The sequence below is a fragment of the Notamacropus eugenii genome, chromosome 7, assembly GCF_028372415.1.
Source record: "Notamacropus eugenii isolate mMacEug1 chromosome 7, mMacEug1.pri_v2, whole genome shotgun sequence".
In the NCBI taxonomy this organism is placed as follows: Eukaryota; Metazoa; Chordata; class Mammalia; order Diprotodontia; family Macropodidae; genus Notamacropus; species Notamacropus eugenii.
Window position 1 is genome coordinate 30,615,212 of NC_092878.1, and position 13,712 is coordinate 30,628,923.

A 13,712-nucleotide genomic window follows, 5' to 3' on the forward strand; every position below is an offset into this window, starting at 1 on the left:
CTCTCTTCCTCTGTATCTATCTATCTTATCTGCCTATCTGTCTGTTTATCCATCCACACCCATATACATACCTACACATATGATATACATACACATATGCACCTACATACATACACATACACACATATAAATTCTCTCTAACTACTCTAATACTGAAAAAGGTCTCATGAATTACAAATGTTTTTCCATGTAGGAATGTAAGCAGTTCAACTTCAATGAGTTCCTTAAGGCTTCTCTTTTCTGTTTACATTTTCATATTTCTCTTGATTCTTGTATTTGAAAGTCAAATTTTCTGTTCAGCTCAGGTCTTTTCAACAAGAATACAATGCTTGGAATTCCTTTATTTCATTGAAATTCCATTTTTTTCCCTGAAGTATTGCACTCAGTTTTGCTGGGTAGGTGATTCTTGGTTTTAGTCCTCTATAATATCATATTCCAAGCTCTCTGATAACTTAGTATAGAAGCTGCTAAATCCTGTGTTCTCCTGATTGTATTTCCACAATACTTGAATTGTTTTTTTCTGTTTTTTTTTCCTGGCTGCTTGTAATATTTTTTCCTTGACCTGGGAACTCTGGAACTTGGCTACAATATTGCTAGGAGTTTTCCTTTTGGGGTCTCTTTCAGGAGGTGATCAGTGAATTCTTTCCATTTCTGTTTTACCCTCTGGTTTTAGAATATCAGGGCAGTTTTCTTTGATAATTTCTTGAAGGATGATGTCAAGGCTCTTTTTTTGATCATGGTTTTCAGGCAGACCAATAATTTTAAAATTATCTCTCTTGGATCTATTTTCCAGGTCAGTTGTTTTTCCAATCACATATTTCACATTGTTTTCTATTTTTTTCATCCTTTTGGTTTTGTTTTATAATTTCTTGATTTGTTATAAAGTCATTAGCTTCCATCTCCTCCATTCTAATTTTTTTTAATTTTATTTTTCATTTTTAACACAGTTTACAACAGATAAAACAATTCAAACTTTTGGTCAGGTGATACTTCTTTTTAAAACATTTACAATATGGACCACAAAAGAATTTTTTTTTTAAACATTAACCAACTGAGACACAAATAATATTTATGTTGCTAACTTCACAAGCTCTTGACCTGATCGTCTCCACAGTATTACTAAGAATTAAAGGACTCTAACTTGTTGTTGTTGGTCTAAAGTCCTATGAATAATAGCTTAATTTTAGACTTAACCTCAGATGTTCCCCTACCAATAATCTGTAATTTAATAGATCTGATATTAAGCTTACAAACCTTTTGACTATAGGAAATTGCCAACAAGAGTAGGGACACTGCAGGGAACCAGTATCTCTCCAACTTCATGTCAATTCCAGGCAGGAGTAGATTGTGAACTTGCATTCAGCCAGGCTTAAAGTCTGCCAGGTGTCAGTGGGGAAATTGAGTCAGGAGAATCCTACTTCAGCCCATGCTGAGCAGCTGCTCTCCCACCCTTCCCATGAGATCACCTTTTGCAGCTCATGCCAGCATCTCACAGGCTTACTGGCATCATGTATTGGAGGCTCAGACTGCCTTTCTTGCTATCCATACCTGGAGTTAGACTCAGAAGAACAGTCACTTAACAGTCCCATAGCGTCTAAAAATGGCAAGTTACAATGACCAGGTTTCAAATATTGTAATTTCACTTTGGCTAAGGAACATCTTTTAGGCAAATCTGAAGTGGCTTACATGCCTTTCTATACATGTTCTAGTTCTTGATTAAATAGCCATCGTAAAATCAAATTTACCATTAAAACCTTGACTTTACAATCAAAGCCGAATTTTACCTGAGGTTACCGTCCTCTAGGAAATTTGGACTGAAATTCTTTCCCCCAAACTAAAGATGTCATTAATTTTCTGTGGTATGATATAAATTTTCATATCAAATTTAGTGAGCATGTTATTCCCTCCTTCAGCCACATGTGAAGAGAGTAGCTTCATTTTTCCCCTCTCCCCTCTCCTTTTTCTCCTCCATTGAACAAGATTTTTCTTATCTCTTTTATGAGTTATAGCCTGCCCCGTTCCATTTCTCCCTTTCTCTTTCCGGTATTTTCCTCCTTTACCCCTTAATTTTTATTTTATTTTATTTTTGTGTGAATATCATCTCTTCTGATTGAACACACCCTGTACTCTCTATCTTTATATGTGTGTGTGTGTGTGTGTGTGTGTGTGTGCGCGCGCGTATGTACAATCTCTCCATGTACCCAAATTACTGAAAGATTCAAGAGTTATAAATACATTCTTTCCATGTAGCAAACAGTTCAGCTTTAGAGTCTTTTTATGATTTTTCTTTCCTGTTTATCTTTTCATGCTTCTCTTGATTCTTGTCTTGGGAAGTCAGATTTTCTATACAGGTCTGGTCTTTTCCTCAGTATGAAGTGAATGATTGAAAGTCCTCTATATCATTGAATGACCATTTATTCCCTTGAAGTATTATACTCAGATTTGCTGGGTAGGTGATTCTTGGTTTTAGTCCCAGTTCCTTTGACCTCTGAAATATCCCATTCCAAGCCCTTTGATCCCTTAATGTTGAAGCTGCCAGATCCTGTGTTATCCTGATTGTATTTCCACAATACTCAAATTGCTTCTTTCTAGCTGCTTGCAGTATTTTCTCCTTGATCTGGGAACTCTGAAATTTGGCCACAATATTCCTAGGAGTTTCTCTGTTCGGGTCTCTTTCAGGAGGTGATTGGTGGATTCTTTCAATATTTATTTTTCCCTCTGGTTCTAGAATATCAGGGCAGTTTTCCTCAATAATTTCATGGAAGATAATGTCTAGGCTCTTTTTTTGATCAAGGCTTTCAGGTAGTGCCATAATTTTTAAATTGTTTCTCCTGGATCTATTTTCCAGGTCAGTTGTTTTTCCAATGAGATGTTTCACATTATCTTCTATTTTTTCAAATTTTTGGTTTTGTTTACTAACTGCTTGGTTTAATTCATAGTCATTAATTTCTCTGAATTCAGTTCTCTCTTTCAACAAATTATTCTGTTCAGTGAGCTTTTGAAACTTCTCCTTCATTAAGGTATTCTTCTCCTCATTGGCTTTTTGGACCTCTTTTGCCATTTGGGTTAGTCTATTTTTAAAGGTGTTATCTTTTTGGGTCTCCTTTAGTAAGCTGTTGATTTGTTTTTCATGATTTTCTTGCATCACTCTCATTTCCCTTCCCAATTTTTCTTCTACTTCTCCTACTTGATTTTCAGAATCCTTTTTGAGCTCTTCAATGACTTGAGTCCATTGCATATTTTTTTTTATAAGTTTTGGATGTAGAAGCCTTGACTTTTATGTCTTCCTCTGATAGTATGCTTAGATCTTGCTCATCTGAAAGGATGGGAGAAAATACCTTTTCACCAAGAAAGTAACCTTCTGTAGTCTAATTTTTTCCCCCTTTTTGGGCATTTTCCCAGCCAATTACTTGACTTTTGAGCTCTTTGTTAAGTGGAGGATATACTATCCCAGGTTTCAGAGGTTTTGTGCAGCAACTGTTTTCTGACATATCTCTAGGCACCCATAAGTTTTCAGTTCCTCCAAAGTGGTATAATCAAGGAGAGGTGTTCACTCCTCTCCTGACCTGTGCTCTGGTCTGTGAGCAATCACAAGCACTCTTTTCTGCCCTGGAACTGTGAGTAGGATTCCCTCTGCACAGCCACCACCAGCTCTGCCACCTCAGCGCTCTTTCTCACCCCAGTGCTCCTCCTCACCCTAGGACCACCACTCATGATTGAGACTCAGATCTGCACTCAATTCCCCTACTGTCTGTAGGCTGAGAACTCCAGAAGCGCCACTTCTGCAGCAGTGGTTGCCGCTGCCCTGGGAACTGGGGTTAGACCATGTTCTCCTCTCACCCAGGTGAGAGAACTTTTTCACCGACCTTTAAAGCTGTCTTTGGCATTTTTGGGTTGAGAAATCTGGAAATCACAGCAGTTGTCAGTGCCCTGAGGCCTGCTCCAGTCCGTCTGTGCTGGCAGTTGGGTTGCATTCCATTTTGAGCCCAGTGCAATAGATCTTTCCTGTTGGCCTTCCAGGTTGTCTTGGGCTGGAAATAAGTTTTACTCTTTCATTTTGTGGCTTGTGCTGCTCTAGAATTTGTTTAGAGTCAATTTTTGCAGGTATTTCAAGGGATTTGGGGGAAGAGCTTGAGCATGTCCCTGCCTCTGTTCTGCCATCTTGGCTCTGCCCAAGTGTTTATCTTTTCCTTTTTCACTAAAAGATCATATGTTAAGCCATTGAAGGGGTTGCAGTCTGTGAGGATGGATAGAGTATCCTTCCCAATAAAATCATGGATCCTTGAGGTATGAATATCATTGCAGTGCTATGTGAGAGAGTGTAATTAGAAAAATATTTGTAAGAGACAGAAAATTGGCACTATAATGTTTCTGTGAAGCCAACTCTAGAGTTTCTAAAGGCATATTCGACATTTGGGCAATATTTCCATTATATTAATTACATAAATAGGCTCTTTTTTAAGAGTATAATTTAAAGAATTTTGACTAGTTATGGTAAGGGATACTGAGTAACTGCTTGGAATAAATTGTGTAACCCAGTATTTTATTTCTCACTCATCTTTCTTTGGCTTTTTTCTTTTCTTCACCTCTTTCTGGAGAGTTTGACGCAGCACTTTTGTCTTTAGTACTTTCTTCTTGTTAATTTTTAACACTGCCCTCTTAGGGTTTTCCTCCATCTGTTAGATCCCTCCTTGTGCTCTTTTACCGGATCCTCATTTGTGGCACGCCGCTGTAGGTGCGCGTCGCCGTGGGTGTCCCGCAGGGCCCTGTCTTATAGCTCTGTTTCTTCCCTTGGTCTTCTCATCAGCTCCCATGGCTGTAATGATCATGTCTACGTTGGTGATTCTGATTTTGCCCTTACTTTTCTGCCGACTTCTATTCTTGCATTTTCAGTTGTCTTTTAAACACTTCAGACTAGCTATCCAGTAGACATATTAAACTCAACATATCCAAAACAGAACTCACTTTCTTGCCCTCTGAATCTCCCCTTCCCCTTGCCTTCCCTACTACTGTTGAGGGCACCACAGTCTTCCCAGTACTTCCAACTTGAAACCTGGGTGTAATCCTGGACTCCTTACTATCTCTCACCCCCCATATCCAATCTAGTTCCGATGCTGCTGCCCTGGTACAGGCCTTCATTGTCATTATCATTTTGCACTTGATCTATGATAAAAGTCTGCTGGTTTGTCTGCAGGTCTTTCCCTGTTCTAGTCTTTTCTCATCTCCTTTGCAGTATCTTCATCCAGGTCACGCCCATTAATTGTGGGTGATGCCCAAGGCTCTTCCCTTCTTTCTTTTTGCTATTTTGCTTGGTGATTTTTCCCAACTCCAATGGGTTCAGCTATCGTCTCTATACTTAAGATTCCCACATCTCTTTATTCAGCCCTAACCTTTCTGTTGACCTTTCTTGGACATCTCAAACTGGGTGTTCTGTCGACATCTTAAACTTAGTATGTCCATGACTGAAGGCATTCTCTTTTCCCCAAAGCCTCCACTATTCCCAACTTACATACTACTATCAAGAGCACCATTTATTTTGACTCCTGACCTGGTTGTTATTCTTTCCCCTTACTTCCTCTTTTCCTTCTAACCCCATCATATTTCATCAGTTGCCAAGTCTTGTTGATTCTGCCTTTGTCCCTTCTCTGACCCTTGAACCCCCTTGGTATAGGCCCTTGTGTATTCCTCTCCCTGGCCTCCTTGCTGTTCCTCCCATATGACGCTTCATAATTCCACTTGGCATTTTTACTGACTTGTCTCCCAGGCTTGGAATTTTATTCTTCTTCATCTCGATCTCTTGATCTTACCTTCCCCAGAAAACCTTTCCACATCCCTCTTAATGCTACTGCCTTTCTTCTCTTGATAGTCTCTAATATAGTTTGTGTATATCCTGTTTGTATACAGTTGTTTGCATGGTTTCCCCTGTTGTAAAGTGTGAGCTCTTGGAGAGAGGGGATTTTTTTCCTTCTTTGTCTCCCCAGTGCTTAGCACTGTCATGGATATGTACTAGGTGCTTCATACATATTTGAGGACTGTGATGGATGTATATTAAAAGATGTGTGGTTTTATTACATAAGTACAGTAGTTTGAATTTCGGTGATTAGGCTAAGAAAATGTTAGGCCTTCTATGTTCACTTTTTTTATCATAGTTTCTAAGGTACTTTAAGATGCTTAATAAAAGTTCTTTTAAGGAGTTAAAGCATTTTTCTTGAGCTTATTTTTAATATTGATCTGCTGTAGCAAATCTTTTCTTCATAGAAAAACTTGTGCATACCTTTTTCAGAATTATCATAAATTCTGAATTAATGAAGTCTTGAATCAACTATGCTCAGTTTTGAGATTGAATATTGAGAAAAAGTTTTAAAGGGTTCACATTAGAACAATAAATCCAAATAAAGCGCTGAAAAATTGTATTTGGTGAGAAATTAAGGAAATTGGGACTGTTTAATTTGGAGAACAGAAGGCTAAGAAGCCGAAGTTTTTTAGGGGAAATTGCCACTAGGGATCAGGTGAAACAGCTGGGCTATTTATCCTGAAGAAGAGAGAACTTGGGTGGGGTAGGACAGCAACATAGCTGTTCTCAACTATTTAAAGCATTATCTTGTTATACAGAAGAGGGATTAGATTTGGTTCATAGCCTCAAAGAGCAAGACTGGGGTGGAATGGAATTTCCACTGCACAGAAATTACATGGAAGTGGTTTAAAGCTCTTTCATAAAAGAAAGATTTCAAAGATTACACTAACAAGTCACGGTCCAAATGGAATAGGCTTTGGCGGGATAGGTTACTGAGCTCTCAGTCAATGGAAGTCTTCAAGTAGAGCCTTGATAGACTTGATTACTTATTGGGAGCATTACAGATTTATGTTTGAATAAGGGTTGCACTAGATGACTTTTGAGATTCCTTACAAATCAGCAAGTTTCTGATTTTATGACGTATGTAACTAGGATATTGTGACATGCTAGCAGTGTGCTAGCTACTCTAGTCAAAAAGAACCAGATGTTGGACATCATTACGAGGATTATTTAGAAACAAAGTAAACAATCTTAGCCTACTCTTAATACCACTTGGAACTCTGGTTGCTGCATTTCAGTAGACAAACAGTACTGAAGAATGTCCACAGAAAGGCAATGAAAGTGAGTAAAGGAATATAGAGAGTCTTTTTATTATTGAGAATAACCTAATAAAAATTGTTTCCTTAATTTGCTTTCAATTTTTTTGAAATCTCTTTGATTTTTAGAATTTCTATTTTGGTTTTAAAATTTTTGGTTTTCTAGTTTTTTGGTTTTCCCAGTTCATTGATCTATTTGATTATTTAGTTTGGAAATATAAAGCCTGAGAAGTCTAGTTTTGATTGAAATCTGCAAAATTATGAAGACTATGGATAAGGTGAACTTGTAAACGGTAGCTGAGGTGCTGGAGTGAATAGCGCACCTGGCCTGCAGTTAGTTAGATCTGAATTCAAATTTGGCCTCAGACACACTGTTGTGCTTGTCCTCCATTTTTGAAGAGGACCATGACATCAGAGAAATGATGACATGACTTGAACTTGACTTTGTTTTGAGTGAGGGAGGGCTGTGCAGGTCACCAGCCTCCCTTCTCCTCCAGAGCTGTCTGAATCATCAGCATGACTGGAGATGACCCAGGATGCACTGGGAGACTTTGGCCTTTTAGGCTAAGGCCTTTTCAGGTACTCATTGAAAATGAGGTCATGTCCATTCAGTGAATAGGCTTCTTTAAAAAGTAGTCAAGGGAATAGCTCCTTTAATAGAAAATAATAAGTAGATAAATCGTGCTGGGAGGGGCAGGAGTCTCAGGCCTGTTGTTTCAAAGAGAAACTTACTATTTACATTCACTCTAAGCCAGGAGGTTCCAAAACAGCCATTGAGTGAAGATTGGGCAAGGACCCTTCATTGTTCAGTCCATGGGCTTCAGAGTGCACGGCGTCTAAGGTTTTAGGGGAGACAAGAAAGAAGGAAAGAAAAGGGGAAGGAATCTAGCCAATGCAGTGTACCCCAAGTTAACTGATCAACTTCTGGCAACCAAAATTTACCTTCTTTGGGAGAGAAGGAAAAGGGAGAGGGCTAGGTTGATGAGCTGAGTTGCCCAGATGGCTGAGTCCCCATTTAGGCAGCTTAGTCTACTCACAGGTTGTATTTGTCCTTTGTTTTCAAAGAGAATCATGACATCATAGAAATGATGACATGACTTTCTCTTGACTTTGTTTTGAGTGAGGGAGTGCTGTGCAAGTCACCAGCCTCACTTCTCCTCCTGAGCCATCCCTCAGACACGTACTACCTGTCTGAACCGGGTCAAGTCTCTTAACCCTGCTTGCCTACATTTTATCTTCTGTAAAATGAACTAGAAAAGGAAATGGCAAAGCACTCTAGTATCTTTTCTAAGAAAACTCCAAATGGGGTCACAACATGTCAGGTAAGACTGAAAAAGCTCAGCAGCCACAAAGCTGAACTTGCAATAACTTCTAATAAATAATTGGAAAAATTGTTTATATTATTTAGAATCTCAGTATAATACTAAAAATAAGGGACAGAATATAGATTTAAACCAACAAAGGAAGTACTAATACTTCACACACTACATTGCGCATTTACACAAATTAATTTATATGACTAGTTAAAGGGGTAATTGGGCAAAAAAAAAATTTTAAGTAACTCCTGGGTTGATATAAACTATTTCATGAGTGCCAGGCTAAAAATAAATTAAGGCAAACTGTAATTTACATATTGATATGACTGAAAGATATCTATATAGGTATATATAGATAAATATATGTAACCATGCTCTCCCACAAATTATTCTTTGGTATTACCATCAGACACAAAATATTAGAATAGCTGGACTATTGGTCCTTCCCATTATGGGAATATATTGTATTATTATTATATACAATATATTGTATTATTGCAGTATAAGAACAAATGGTGACCAACTGTTTTCCATCTTCCCAGAGGATAAGAAAAGAGGAAATGAGTTTATATTTAACAAGGGGTTAGAGATAAAAGAGAGCTTTCCATCAGTGTACCCAACACTGAATTGGGCTAAATGAATGGTTATGGATTTACCTTTCTTGAGAGGCTTTAGAAATATAGTAAATTTCCAAGTGCCTGGGGCATTTGGTATTAAATTCTTCCTCCTTTCCCCACTTCTAATTCTTCCTTATTCTATAAAAGAAGCCCATTTAAGGCCATCAGTCAATCTGCTAACATAGTCTATGGAGATCTGGGGAAGAAAGAACTTGATGGTTTTAATTCTAACTATAGGGAAGAAATGCTATGAGAAACTTAGAATATATCAGATATGAGTATGGACAATTTTTAGCAAACTCGGTGTGAGAAGGCTTCCCCTACCACAACGGTAACGCTATGTTTGGTGTGATAGAAAAGAGGGTTGGATTTTAAATCCTGACTGCTGCTTACTATTTATGTGACCTTAACTATTTTGAGTCTTAGTTTTCTCATTTGTAGTATTTGGGGTGGGGTGTGAACTAAATCATGAATTCTTAAAGTGTGGTCCGAGAGATCCCTGAGATCCTTATTTTCATAGTAATACTAAGATGTTTTCATTTCTAATATGGTAAAGACTGGTGGATATGACCGATATAAACAAAAGCTCTTTAGGGAGAGTCCTCAGAAATTTTTGAACATGTGAGGGGTCCTGAGACCATGAAATCTGAGACTGAATTACTTGTAAGGTTCCTTCCAGCACTAAATCTGTGACCCGGTGATCCAAATGAATAGTCCAGCATGTGCCTCTTGAGGAAAACTCAAACCTGAGGAGAAATGGTGTAAATTGCAGGATTTTGGGTCCTATACTCCTTTTATTTTGTTTAAAAAATTTTTCTTGTGAAAGTATCACTTATTCTTTGGTTTTTTATTATGGAATCATAGCTTTTAAAGAAAAGATTTATCCTCAGAATTGTAACATTGTGAACATGGCATCCAAATAAAAATTGCGGTTATTTGTTTAAAAAACAAAAGAAATGACTCATGTCAAAGTCCACATTGTTTCAGAAAGAAGTAGGCTTACCTACTTAGGATTTTTTTTTTTCGTCTACTCTTGTGGATGTTGTGTGTTAATTAAAGGTGAAAAATATTTTGTTGTTGTTTTTGTAAACGCAAATCAAACAAACTAAAGTAACTAACAGATAACAATTATCTGGGAAAATTCTGGGAAAAAAATCCTTACATTCAAATTATTTTTAGAGAAGTCTGAAAACTTTTTTTCCTAACCTAAATTGTACATATCCCACATAAATTCATGAAAGTTTAAGGATGAAATGCTTCTTTTACTCCATAATATTTGGGATGAAAATTTGATGACTTTTAAATTAAGAATACATTGTATTCCTATAGTAATAGCTTCTAATCAAGGCATTTAAAACACTTTCATAATATATTTATGCTTTGGCAAATTAGTAATTTCTCCTTAGTTATAGATGTTCTTTTCACCTGCACATGTTAAACACTGAACAGCATTACATAAAAATATGAAGTTGAGCACATCGTAGCTGATTGGAAATGTTTATTATTTCAGAATCTGCTGTCTGTATGTAGCTCGATCAGAAGCTGGTAACAATTTATGATCAGTTTTAGAGGTTAAATTTAACATGGAGTTAGAAAAAAAGAATAAAGGTGAGATGACAGTATTTTGTGCTATTACAACAGCTTTTACTCAGCCTATTTATTATAAGATAGAGGCAAAAGTAAGTATGTTGACTGCTTATTTACCATGTCTTGGAGAAGTTTAACTGATGAAAGCAATCACTATAACAAGGAGACCTAAATAGCCCAGAAATTGCCGTAGCCAGCAAGGATTTTATTTGCTTGGCTAGTGGATCCTTTTAGAGAGTGTGCTTATTGGCGAAATGTTATGAGGAGAATGAGCGAAGATTATGTGTAGCAGTCTCACAGAACAGTGAACAGTGAAGGGTGGAGAGAAAAACATATCTGCACGAAGTCTGGCCTGAGACCCAGCTAAGGCTGATCATTGAAATAATGTTAGTAACACTGGAGGAGTGACAGTTAGATGTGAAATGGAATAGATCCATTTTCTTTGATTTAATTTACATCTTCATTACTGTTATATTCTTAATTTGACAGCTCAGAGTATGTTCTATTCCATGAAGAAGTGGGATGGCCATTCAAGAAAATGAACTTGGAAAGAATGGTTTATTGTTGTTTAGTCCTTTTAGTCATGTCTGATTTTTCGTGACTGCATTTGGGGTTTTCTTGGCAAAGATACTGAAGGCGTTTGCCATTTCCTTCTTTAGCTCATTTTACAGGTGAGGAAGCTGATGAATTAAGTCGTCTGCCCATACTTAGTATCTGAGGTTGGATTTGAACTCAGGTCTTCCTGTTTGTAGGCCCAATACTCTTATGTACAGCTGCCTGCCCCTACGGGGTACCTTAGAAGGTTTTAATTTACATTTCTCTAGTCAAGATTGATTTAGAGCATTTTTTAATATTACTATAGATAGCTTTTATTTCTTTAGAAAACTGCCTGTTCATATCCTTGGACCATTTTTCGGTTGGGAAATGGCTCTTATTTTTTAAAATTTGACTCTGTTCCCTCTATGTTTGAGAGATGAGGCTTTTATCAGGAAAAATTTGTGATTTTTCCTCCCCAGTTTCTTTGCTTTCCTTCTAATCTTGACTGCATTTGTTTTCTTTGTGCAAAACTGTTTTAATTTTATATAAAAAAATGATCTGTTTTACTTTCTGCAGCCCTTTCAATCTATTGTTTGGTCATAAATTCTTTCCTTATTCATGGATCTGATAGGTAAAAATTTTCCATGCTCACCTAATTTGCTCATGATGTCACCATTTATGTCTAAACCATGTACCCATTTTGGCCTTATCTTGGTACACATCGTGAGATGTATTCTCACATTGTGAAAAGCTATATCTAGTTTCTGCCAAACTGCTTTCCAGTTTTCTCAGCAATTTTTGTCAGTTAGTGGATCTTTGGGTTTATCGAACACTACATTACAATGGTCGTTTCCTACTACGCATTGTGTACCTATCTGTTGCGCTCAACCACCACTCTGTTTCTTAGCCAGTACCAGATTGTTTCCATGACTACCACTTTGCAATTGAGTTTGAAAGCCGGTGCTACTGGGCTGCCTTCCTTAACATTTTGTTCATTGATTCCCTTGATAATTGATGTTTTGTTCTTCTAGATGAATTTTGTTACCGTTTTTTTCTGGCTCTATCAAATAATTTTTTTTGATTGGTAAGGTACTGGATAATTAATTTAGGTAGATTTATCATTTTTATTATATTGGCTTGGCCTACCCATGCATTTAACATTTTTCCAGTTAGTTAGATCTGTTTGTATTTGTGTGGAAAGTGTTTTGTAATGGTGCTCCTAAAATTCCTGAGAGTTCTTGGCAGCCAGAAGCCCAAGTATTTTATGTTGCTTGTGGTTATTTTAAACAGAATTTTTCTTTTTATCTTTTCCTGCTTGGTTTTGCTAGTAATATATAGAAATGCTGCATGTATTTTATATCCTGCAACTTTGCTAGATTTGTGAATTGTTTCAATTTGTTTTTTAGTAGATTCTCTCAAGTTAAGTATACCATTATCTGCAAAAAGAAATAGTTTTATTTCTTCATTGACTATTCTTATTCCTGCAATTTCTTTCTCTTGTCTTATTTTTATAGCTAGCATTTCTAGCACAGTATTGAATAATGTGATAATGGACATCCCTGTTTCACCCCTTATCTTCTTGAAAAGGCTTGTATTTTATTCTCATTACAGATAATGTTTGCTCTTGAGTTTAGAAAAATATTACTTGTCATTTTAAGAAAAGTTTTATTTATTTCTGTGTTTTCCAGTGTTTTTAATAGGAATGAGTGTTGTATTTTGTTGAGTTTTTTGCATCTGCTGATATAATCACAGTCATTTGATTTTTGTTGCGTTTGTTATTGATGTAGTCAGTTACTTTAATTTCATCTTAATTGGTTACACATTCATCCTTTTCATTTTTGCTACTGAAAAGAAACCAGATTCACCAGTGACTTATTTCAGTGTTTTGTTGTTGCTGTTTTACATTAAATTTTATTAATCTCCTTTGATTTTTCAGGATTTCTATTTTGTGGGTTTTTAATTTGTTCTTTTTCTAGTCTTCTAGTTGCATATCTAGTCCATTTCATTTTATTTAGTAGTTTAGTTTTTTAAACTTGCAGTTTTATTAATTTCTTCTTTGATTTTCACGATTTCTATTTTGTTGTTTAATTAAATATTTTTAATTTGTTTTTTTAGTAGCATATCCACTTCACTGATTTCCTTTTTCTCTCTTTTATTGATTTAAGCACTTAGAGATATAAATTTTCTCTTAAATAGTGCTTTGGCTGCATCCCAGAAATTTTGGTATATTGTCTTATTGTTACCATTATCTTTAATTAAATGATTGATTGTTTCTGGATTTGTTCTTTGATCTATTCATTCTTTAAGGTTAGATAATTTAGTTTCCAACTTTTAATTTGACTTCAAAGATCCTTTATTGAATGCATTTTTTATTGCATGATTGATGTTCTGAAATGGGGTGCATTGAATATTTGTTTTCCTATATTTGTTAATGAAGTTTTTATGCCCTAATACGTGGTCAGTTTTCGTGGTGCCATGTAGAACTATGAAAATGGTATACTCCTTTTTATTCTGATCCAGTCTTTCCCACCTAATTTTTCTAAAA

At 36.4% G+C, this 13,712-nt stretch overlaps 1 protein-coding gene and 1 pseudogene across 15 annotated transcripts in view; one reads left to right on the top strand and one right to left on the bottom strand.

The window, feature by feature from the left end:
- LOC140513822 (enhancer of rudimentary homolog pseudogene) overlaps nt 1-8,450 on the bottom strand; it is an 86,555-nt pseudogene extending 78,105 nt beyond the window's left edge.
- Nucleotides 1-13,712, top strand: part of LOC140513767 (TP53-binding protein 1-like) — a 130,585-nt gene that overhangs the window by 42,234 nt on the left and 74,639 nt on the right. The gene's annotated exons all lie outside the window — the stretch shown is intronic.